Source organism: Mobula hypostoma, chromosome 17, assembly GCF_963921235.1.
Source record: "Mobula hypostoma chromosome 17, sMobHyp1.1, whole genome shotgun sequence".
Lineage (NCBI taxonomy): Eukaryota > Metazoa > Chordata > Chondrichthyes > Myliobatiformes > Myliobatidae > Mobula > Mobula hypostoma.
In genome coordinates this window covers 24,958,106-24,968,865 of record NC_086113.1, presented here as the reverse complement: position 1 = coordinate 24,968,865, position 10,760 = coordinate 24,958,106, and the positions used below count along the sequence as shown (strand labels likewise).

Sequence of the window (10,760 nt, the reverse complement as noted above, 5' to 3'; positions counted from 1 at the left end):
AAGAACCAGGATATCTTCAAGGACCGTTATCTCAGAAAGGCAGCATCCATTATTCTGAACCTCCAGCACCCAGGACATGTCCTTTTCTCATTGTTACCAACAGGTAGGAAGAACAAAAGCCTGAAGGCACACAGTCAACGATTCAGGAGTTCCAGTGCTAATGAAGGATCTTGGCCTGAAATGTTGACTGTTTATTCCTTTCCATAGATGCTGTCTGAGCTACTGATTTCCTCAAGCATTTTGAGTGTGTTGATCTGGAATTGCAGGGTTTCATCTTATTCAAAATTTATTTCAAAATGTGTGATATCTCAGCATTCTAACTGTCAGCAACTTTATTTCTTTAAACTAAAGCTCCAGAGTTGAATGCAAGATCCCAGAGTACAATAGGCTTCCAAAATGAAACAAAACCCTGTCACAATGTATAATGCTTTCCTCCTTTCATATACTCGTCCATAAGGAGACTTTTACACTTTATTAATGCTTACAGTATAAAAAAGCCTGTGAAATTCTATGTGTTCACAGAACAAGTATCACAATGACGAACTGAAACAGCTCAACAAGGGAAATGGAAATGGCAAAGTCTATTGAAATTGTATAGCAAAAACTAAAAAGCAAGGTTTTAAAGCAGACATGAATATATCCATGTTATTTTTTAAGAAATTGATTAAAGGAAAATAGAAGTATTCAGAAGCTGCTTCAATCCATGAAATAAGTGAGATCATGTAAAAAGTTGATAAAGGTTCTATGACTCACTCCCTGCCTTTCCTCCTTGCAAGTTTTCTTTGTTGGCTGCCTATTGGGATTAAGGATTAGATTAGATTAGATTATGAGGGCATGCAGTCCTCTTTTATTGTCGTTTAGTAATGCCTTTGCCTTAAGAAATGATACAATGTTCCTCCAGTGTGATATCACAGAAACACAAGACAGACCAAGACTGAAAAATTGACAAAAAACACATAATTATAACATATAGTTACAACAGTGCAAACAATACCATAATTTGATAGAGAACAGACCATGGGCATGGTAAAAATAAAGTCTCAAAGTCTCTTGAAAGTCCCATTATCTCACGTAGACGGTAAAAGGAAGAAAACTCTCACTACCATGAGCTTCCAGCGCTGCAAACTTGCCAATGCAACACCCTTGAAGCACCCGACCACAGCCGACTCTTGAGTCTGTCCAAAAACTTTGAGCCTCCGACCAGCCCTCCGACACCGAGCACCAAGCACCATCCCTGCCGAGCGCTTCGACCCCAGCCCCAGCTGCCAGTAACAGGCAAAGCCGAGGATTTGGGTCCTTCCCCTCCGGAGATCACACAGTAGCAGCGGCAGGATGACATTTCCCTCTAGTTATGTAGGTTCAGAGATGACTGATGAGGCAAATATAAAAGATGCAGATTCCTTTGCAAATGGGGTACAGCATGTCTGAAGGAACAGGAAAATCGAAGCTTCATAAGTTGATGTGCTCCATGTACCATTAACAGTAGACCTTTGCACACTCCTGATACATGGTCTCTAGGTTCTCGCGATCATCCCAAATGCCTCACATTTTGTAGTGCTAAGACCCATAGGAGTCAGTGGAGGTTCTGCAGTTTTTCCAAGGGTATTTTGAGCACGCGCATGAATCATTTCCTTTGTCTGTCCAGCAGACATTTTCAGTACCGGAGCTCAGAATCAAGCATTTGCTTTGGTAAACAACAGGAATTCTGCAGATGCTGGAAATTCAAGCAACATACATCAAAGTTGCTGGTGAACGCAGCAGGCCAAGCAGCATCTATAGGAAGAGGCGCAGTCGACGTTTCAGGCCGAGACCCTTCGTCAGGACTAACTGAAGGAAGAGTGAGTAAGGGATTTGAAAGCTGGAGGGGGATGGGGAGATGCAAAATGATAGGAGAAGACAGGAGGGGGAGGGATAGAGCCGAGAGCTGGACAGGTGATAGGCAAAAGGGGATACGAGAGGATCATGGGACAGGAGGCCTAGGGAGAAAGACCGGGGGGGGGGGTGACCCAGAGGATGGGCAAGAGGTATATTCAGAGGGACAGAGGGAGAAAAAGGAGAGTGAGAGAAAGAATGTGTGCATAAAAAGGAGTAACAGCTGGGGTACGAGGGGGAGGTGGGGCCTATCGGAAGTTAGAGAAGTCAATGTTCATGCCATCAGGTTGGAGGCTACCCAGACGGAATATAAGGTGTTGTTCCTCCAACCTGAGTGTGGCTTCATCTTTACAGTAGAGGAGGCCGTGGATAGACATGTCAGAATGGGAATGGGATGTGGAATTAAAATGTGTGGCCACTGGGAGATCCTGCTTTCTCTGGCGGACAGAGCGTAGATGTTCAGCAAAGCGGTCTCCCAGTCTGCGTCGGGTCTCACCAATATATAAAAGGCCACATCGGGAGCACCGGACGCAGTATATCACCCCAGTCGACTCACAGGTGAAGTGATGCCTCACCTGGAAGGACTGTTTGGGGCCCTGAATGGTGGTAAGGGAGGAAGTGTAAGGGCATGTGTAGCACTTGTTCCGCTTACACGGATAAGTGCCAGGAGGGAGATCAGTGGGGAGGGATGGGGGGGACGAATGGACAAGGGAGTTGTGTAGGGAGCGATCCCTGCGGAATGCAGAGAGAGGGGGGGAGGGAAAGATGTGCTTAGTGGTGGGATCCCGTTGGAGGTGGCGGAAGTTACGGAGAATAATATGTTGGACCCGGAGGCTGGTGGGGTGGTAGGTGAGGACCAGGGGAACCCTATTCCTAGTGGGGTGGTGGGAGGATGGAGTGAGAGCAGATGTACGTGAAATGGAGGAGATGCGTTTAAGAGCAGAGTTGATAGTGGAGGAAGGGAAGCCCCTTTCTTTAAAAAATGAAGACATCTCCCTCGTCCTAGAATGAAAAGCCTCATCCTGAGAGCAGATGCGGCGGAGACGGAGGAATTGCGAGAAGGGAATGGCGTTTTTGCAAGAGACAGGGTGAGAAGAGGAATAGTCCAGATAGCTGTGAGAGTCAGTAGGCTTATAGTAGATATCAGTGGATAAGCTGTCTCCAGAGACAGAGACAGAAAGATCTAGAAAGGGGAGGGAGGTGTCGGAAATAGACCAGGTAAACTTGAGGGCAGGGTGAAAGTTGGAGGCAAAGTTAATAAAGTCAACGAGTTCTGCATGCGTGCAGGAAGCAGCGCCAATGCAGTCGTCGATATAGCGAAGGAAAAGTGGGGGACAGATACCAGAATAGGCACGGAACATAGATTGTTCCACAAACCCAACAAAAAGGCAGGCATAGCTAGGACCCATACGGGTGCCCATAGCTACACCTTTAGTTTGGAGGAAATGGGAGGAGCAAAAGGAGAAATTATTAAGAGTAAGGACTAATTCTGCTAGACGGAGCAGAGTGGTGGTAGAGGGGAACTGATTAGGTCTGGAATCCAAAAAGAAGTGTAGAGCTTTGAGACCTTCCTGATGGGGGATGGAAGTATATAAGGACTGGACATCCATGGTGAAAATAAAGCGGTGGGGGCCAGGGAACTTAAAATCATCGAAAAGTTTAAGAGCGTGAGAAGTGTCACGAACATAGGTCGGAAGGGATTGAACAAGGGGGTCTGGTGTCATGGCAAATGATAAGATCTGCCTAAATGGATTGACAGAGTGCTATTCAAACCTTAATGTTGGGACATTGTCCCAAGAGAGAGCATTCGTAATCATTTATTTACCTTCCCAGTGATTTTGGATGAATATATATGTTACAGCAATGGCCTTGCTGGTATCTTCCCTGTTCAATGTGGCAGCACAGTCTTTAGATCAAGACCCAAGCGATAACACAAATATCACAGTCCAGAGAGCTGCAATGATTGTGTCATCCCATACGTTTCTGAAACGTGCACTGCCCACTATATTTGCATGTAAAGTATGTAAGCATTATTGAATGATTTGACAAACTGAGAGTCAAAGGTTCAGCAGCAAAGACAGACACAGATGTGCAAAACCTAATCAGCAACAGTATGAGAGAAACAAGGAGTGATGCACATTGTACATCAGTGTGAAATGGAATTTGTGCAGCAACTGAAAAGAACACAATCCCAGAAGAATTCCCAGACATATAACAATCATCAGAGGAAGGAAATACCTCACAAGAACTCGCAGAAATATCTCCCACTAGACAGCTGCAGATCGTCTAGGCTTTATCCTTAGAATCATAACAGCGGCTAGAATTTACCCTTGATAGTCGAGCTTTATGCCTTTAAAAAAAAAGATGAAAATCCTTACAGAAATGCAAGGTCAAGGAAAGGAGAAGGAGCTGACAAGGAGGAAAATAGAACATATTTATATAAAAATACTGCCAGAGGATTTCTGATGTATCATCACCATCTCAAATGGAGTGCAGACAGAGTTAGCATTCAATAAGGTTTTGTTAATTTTCATTTATTTTTGAACATCAGGTTAACAACAACAAAAACTTGCCTAGTGTTGTCAATTGACAGCTGTGAGGCAGATTTTTTTTCCAATGGAGCAACAATGGGGGCAAATTTGGACAGAACGGCTCATCTCTAGTCAATAGCTCGGATGGGATAAATTTCAGAGGCAGATTGCTACATGCCATCACTGTAACAGAGCACAGTTAGAGCTAATGAACAGAGATGGATGTGAGGCAAAGGAAAGCAAAAGTAATTTGAGTCAGCAAGTCCAGGATGATCGAAATTCAACAGCAAGCTACATTTGTGTGTGTAGCTACATTAGTAACCAGCTTGAGATTAAAAATGCAGAAGAATGTTGCATGATAAGATCTCTTATTTTCAGTGATTGATAGCTCTATTTGCTTTGATGAGTGACTACATAATGTATATTGACATTGTTGGATTGGTTCATTTACTGAGGATATCCACACAAAGTGCTCCAAATGACGATGAGTTCGTCAGCACTCCTGTGTTCAATAAATTAAAACTTACAATTATACATCACCTCTTACTAACTTGCGACTTGCCAAAGCACTTTAAAGCCATCTATTATAAAGAAATAAAGGCAATTATCGACATTGTCGACAATGCATGAATATTCCAAAGCTCTGAGGCAGCTGCCAACCTTTTTCTTGCATGCTGCCGCATTTCCTAATCGAGAGAAGTGATTATATCATAAAGCTTACTTTAGAGTTGTGATTATATTTCAAAAATACTTCTCTGATTGCAAGGCATTTTGGAATATCCTGAGACTGTGCATGATTTGGTATAAATGCAACTAACTGTAAATGATTTCCTTTCTTTTGCATGGATCTAATGAGAATGCACACTTATGCCTGGTGGCATTACACCACCAGACTAACCTCATGCCTAATCCCAGAAACAGGGGACTTTCGGCAGAACTTAGTAGTCACGCAACCAATGGACCAGGGCAGAACTCACCTTCTGCCTTTCCAATCGTGTCTGGAGATAGAGAGATAGAGAGAGAAAAAGCAAAGCAGCAACAGCTTCCCATCATATGTCATGTAACCATTATCCCACTAATTCTACTTAACTTGTCTTATTCTCCTCAAATTCCTGTCAGTTCCAACCAACAACTCATTTCTCCTAATTTTACCACTCATCTACAAATTAGGCACAGTTTATACCCGCTAATTAATGACCAATCTGCACATTTTTTGGAATGTGAGAGAGATCCATGGCACTTGGAGGAAATTAAGGAGAACATACACACTCCACATACACACTCCACATAGACAGAACAAAGATCAGAACTGAACCTGATTCACAAGGTTTATGAGAGAGCTCCTCTACTAGATGTGCCACTGATGCTGGTAAATACACACGTATTGAAACTGAGCTGTCCCTGACAGTTCGGCTTTCAACCAGAAATCATTGCAATGCATGAGAATATGACTCCAGGTGTAGGTGCTTACAAATATTTCCAGACCTACGTGGTTTCTTCCATAACTATTCAATATCATTAAAACAGTTATTACCCCTCAACCACCAGATTCTTCAACAAAAGGGAATAACTACACTCAACTTCACTCACCCCAAAGCTGAACTGTTTCCATCACCAATGAACTCATATTCAAGGATTCTTCATCTCATTTTCTCAATATTTGTTGCTTATTTATTACTTTTTAAATTCTTTTGTATTTGCACAGTATGTTGTCTTTTGCACATTGGTTGTTTGTCTGTCCCTTTGTGTGCAGTTTTTAATTGATTTTATTGTATTTCTTTGTGAATGCCTGCAAGAAAATTTACCTTGGATTTGTACATGGTGACATATACATACTTTGATAATCAATTTACTTTGAACTTTAAGGTTTTGAGGTTGAGGCCAACTGGTCAGTGAAACAACATCCTGAGCTGGATCATTTGAAATTAAAACTTTCCACCATTTATCTTGTAAATATGGCACTCACCTCTGGAGAATCCTTGGTGATCCATCCAAACCTACTGCCAACTCTGTGCAGCTGACAGACTCCATTGCCCGTCGTGTGTCATCGTTGTTAAATGTCAGCATGCAGGGACAGTCACATGACCATCTGACGTCTCTTCCATCATTTCATATGGCCATCCTTAGTGAGTTCAACTGTATCCTTTTGGTACTGCTCCTCATAATGGCTTAACCCAAGAAAATAACCAGGCTGAAAAATATCTTTGTGATTCCATGTCAATGATCTGGGTGGAAGCAGAACTGTAATGAGCAATGTTTCAGAGAAGCTGGTAAATCCCTTCTATAGATTTGAAATTCGTAATTCAGCAATGCCATATTCCCAGTTTCCTATTGTTCTCATGGATATCGGAAGCAAACATAATTATCATATCTCTGATATCAGTAAGTTATGATTTTCACAACTTGGCAATGTTTTTTCAAATATATATCCTGTGAATCTACACCAAGCACATTCAATTGGAACAAAAATTAGCAAAAAAAAGATGTCAATGCTTTAAGACAGACTTGTGGAGATATGCACATTTAATCCTCTGCCCTGAGTTCACATTGCGAACAGCTACAGATTTGAGGCTCCATCTGCTTACTTTAACACTCCACAACTTTTGTAGAAACTTTATCCTAGGATGCCTGAGAAAAGTTCATTAAGCCATCCAAGCCCATCTGTGTGGTTTAGAAAAAAAGATGCTGATGGTTGAAAGGTATGAAAACATATAAAGTAATGTGTTAAGAAATGAAATTTAAAAATGAAAATAAAATAATCATTGCATTGGACACAAACCATTCTGACTGCATCCATTAGTTGAGACCTACAGTGTGATAATGGAATAGATGAAGGAAAATTGCCAAAGCCTGTTTGAGGTCAGAAAACAGTGCAAATCCAATCACCAGAGAGTTGTATGTGGGGCCAGAAACCAATTTTCAAGGGAACAGTTTTGAACGAGTAACAAATTAGTCCATTAAACTGTGAAGAAGAGGTCAGGATTTTGAATAATACATCATGGCAAACTTCTCTGACTTCCATATTAATTTGACCATCATAAAGAGGACTCAGTGCAAGAATTTTCACCAGTTTGAAATAGTTCACTAATGATCTAGTGCTTGCCTGGTATATATGACGAATAAACTCCTCTTGGGCTTCCAGCCGGGTACAGGTATTGACTATAACCAACAATTCGATGGCAGAGTTTGTCATCGAAATGTGGATTATAATTGATACTTGTACCCAGCTGGAAGCCCAAGAAGAGTTTATTCATTATGTTCATTAGTGTTATGAGACGGAGCTGAATAGCTCAGAAACTGACCTCAACTGGGCAATTTTAATCCCAGGCAACACACACAAAATGCTAGAGGAACTCAGCAGGTCTGAAGAAGGATCTCATCATGAAACGTCGACTGCTTATTCATTTCCATAGATGCTGCCAGGTGCTGAGACTTCTTCCAGCATTTTGTGTGTTTTCCTTTGGATTTCTAGCATTTGCAGACTTGCTCGTGTTTAAAATTTTTGTCCCCAACTTCGAGACAAGAAGTCACGGAGAACTCAAACAACAGGAATTCTGCAGATGCTGAAAATTCAAGCAACACACATAAAAGTTGCTGGTGAATGCAGCTGGCCAGGCAGCATCTCTAGGAAGAGGTGCAGTCGATGTTTCAGGCCGAGACCCTTCGTCAGGACTAACTGAAGGAAGAGTGAGTAAGGGATTTAAAAGTTGGAGGGGGAGGGGGAGATCCAAAATGATAGGAGAAGACTGGAGGGGGAGGGATGGAGCCAAGAGCTGGACAGGTGATTGGCAAAAGGGATATGAGAGGATCATGGTACAGGAGGTCCGGGAAGAAAGACAAGGAGGTGGGGGAGGGACCCAGAGGATGGGCAAAGGGTATATTCAGAGGGACAGAGGGAGAAAAAGGAGAGTGAGAGAAAGAATGTGTGTATAAAAATAAGTAACGGATGGGGTACGAGGGGGAGGTGGAGCATTAGCAGAAGTTTTGGATCTCCCCCTCCCCCTCCAACTTTCAAATCCCTTACTCACTCTTCCTTCAGTTAGTCCTGACGAAGAGTCTCGGCCTGAAAAGTCGTCTGCACCTCTTCCTAGAGATGCTGCCTGGCCTGCTGCGTTCACCAGTAACTTTTATGTGAGTCATGGAGAACTGTCTGAATGTCAAAGCAATGTCATTTTAGCTGCAACTGAGTAACGAAAATGGATGATGTGTTTCTTTTCAACTTGACACTATAAATTTTCATTAACAAGTATAATAGGTTGGATTGACAAACATCATGCAGAGAGTGTGATAGTCCTAAATGGAGCTGTAACCTACTTTTCTTTGTACATTATCTATGCAATAGTGAGATTTGAAAAAAGAGTAAATATGCCCTGAACAGCAGATGGGAAAGCAGGGAAGACTGGTGCAACTTTAATTTGCATTAACATTGGCTTGCTTTGGTTTTGTAATGAGTGGGTTAAAATAAGCCTTTTATTGTGCAATATTCAAAAATGTGTATATTTTTAGAAGTGGCTCGGTAATGGGGAGACTGCCAAAATAATGTCATAGCAAGTCAGTGGACATAAGGAATACCGCAGTTCATGTTCCTGCAGCTGAAAAATTATAAAACTGCAGCTCCCTTTCAAGGAAGATAGCAAATATGTTAAGCCAAGCTGTTTGATATAGTATACAATATAATTCTTCAAAGGTGAAAATGACATGATCTCAAGAGTTCTGTTTCTCATCGTAATTTTTAGATTTCTCACACTTGAGTCATAAAATATGAAGCTGGTAACTTGCACAGCTCAGAATTTTAAACCTAAAAGAAACACCTTGTTTGACACTTCTGTACCAACTTGTTCCTGGAGGTTCTGATCTTCCTTGATCACATTGTGTTGCTGTTATATAGAAAACCGTGCTGTGGATCAATAAGCTAGATCCCTTATTTTCTGTTAAATGTAAGCATCACCTCTACTAGATGCAACTTCTGAAATATCAATAATAACTCATAAAAGATATTGTGCTGGACTATCTAGAGAACATATGACTATTCGTTGTGCAAAAGTAAGATGACAGATTGGCACATGTTTTACACTCTCAAATTAGATTGCGTATATTTTTAAAAATAAATTTAAATTTTCAAGATATCATTTCACAGTCAATGAAGCACTTTTCAACCGTAGTCACCTTTGCAATTCATCGCCAAATTTGTGCAGAACAATATTTCATGAACAGTAATGTGTGCTCACCTGTTTTTGTTAAGTGATAGATACATACATATCAAATCACGCCCCTGCTCTTTTTTACATTAGGGTAATGAGATCTCTTCTGTACACAGGAGGAGGATAGACACTAGTCAGTCTTGACTTAGCAATTCATCCCTGAGACTTGAAGCTTCATGTAGAGTATATGATTGAGAAATGAAGAAGATACTGAGCACAGCTGGCACAATATAGAATGCCACACTTTCAGTCCAAGAGATGGAAATTCATGGTCTATTTGGTGGTTGGAGGAATGGGGTGGGAAGAAATGACAAAATAGTAGGTTATAATTGGTTTATTGTAACATGTACCACGATGCAGAGAAAAAAACATTTGTTTACATGCTATGTAGATAGATCATTCCAAACCTAAATACATTGAGGTAGTAAAAAAAGAAATATGGAATATAATGTAATAGTTACAGAGAAAGTATTATGCAGGTTGACAGATAAAGTGCAAGGAGCATTGTGAGGCAAACTGAGAGATCAGGAGATTATAATGTAGGAGGTCCATTCAGGAGCCTTTTTTCATTATGGGCCATGTTGTATAACATGGGCAGTCATGGTCTTTCCATGATCGTGATTGTTCTTGGCGAATTTTTCTACAGTAGTTGGCCACTGTTTTCTTCTAGGTAATATCTTTACAAAACGGGTAACCTCAGCCATTATCAATACTCCTCAGGGATCGTCTGCTTGGCATCTGTGACAGCATAACCAGGACCTGTGATACATACCAGCTGCTCATACAACTATCCACCACCTGCTCACATGGTTTCACATGACCCTGATTTTGGAGGGGAGGTGCTACACCTTGCTCAAGGGTGATCTGCCAGCTAGCAAAAAGGAGTGCCTTACAGGTCCTTTGGTAGAGACATATCTCCACCCTGTCATCCATGAGTCCTATATAAGGCAAAAGCTATCCTTGAGCCTAGTGGTATGTTTTCTCAAGCTTTTATATGAGAGGAGGAAAAATGATTGGGGTGGGAAGGGTCCTTGATTATGTTGACTGCTTTCCCCAGGCATCAGCTGTAGACAGATTGTATGGAGGGATGGCTGTTTCTTTCCTTTTTTTTTGTGATAGACTAGGTTGCATCTGCGAATCTCTCAAATTCCTGCAG

At 41.5% G+C, this 10,760-nt stretch overlaps 1 long non-coding RNA gene across 1 annotated transcript; it reads right to left on the bottom strand.

Annotated features, from left to right (window-relative positions):
• Positions 1–774: 774 nt before the first annotated feature.
• On the bottom strand, positions 775–6,618 carry LOC134357704 (uncharacterized). The gene is made up of 3 exons (XR_010020704.1): positions 6,370–6,618; positions 4,111–4,222; positions 775–1,424 (listed from the first exon to the last, which is right to left on the bottom strand). It is a non-coding gene; the product is annotated as an uncharacterized LOC134357704 (long non-coding RNA).
• Positions 6,619–10,760: the final 4,142 nt, after the last annotated feature.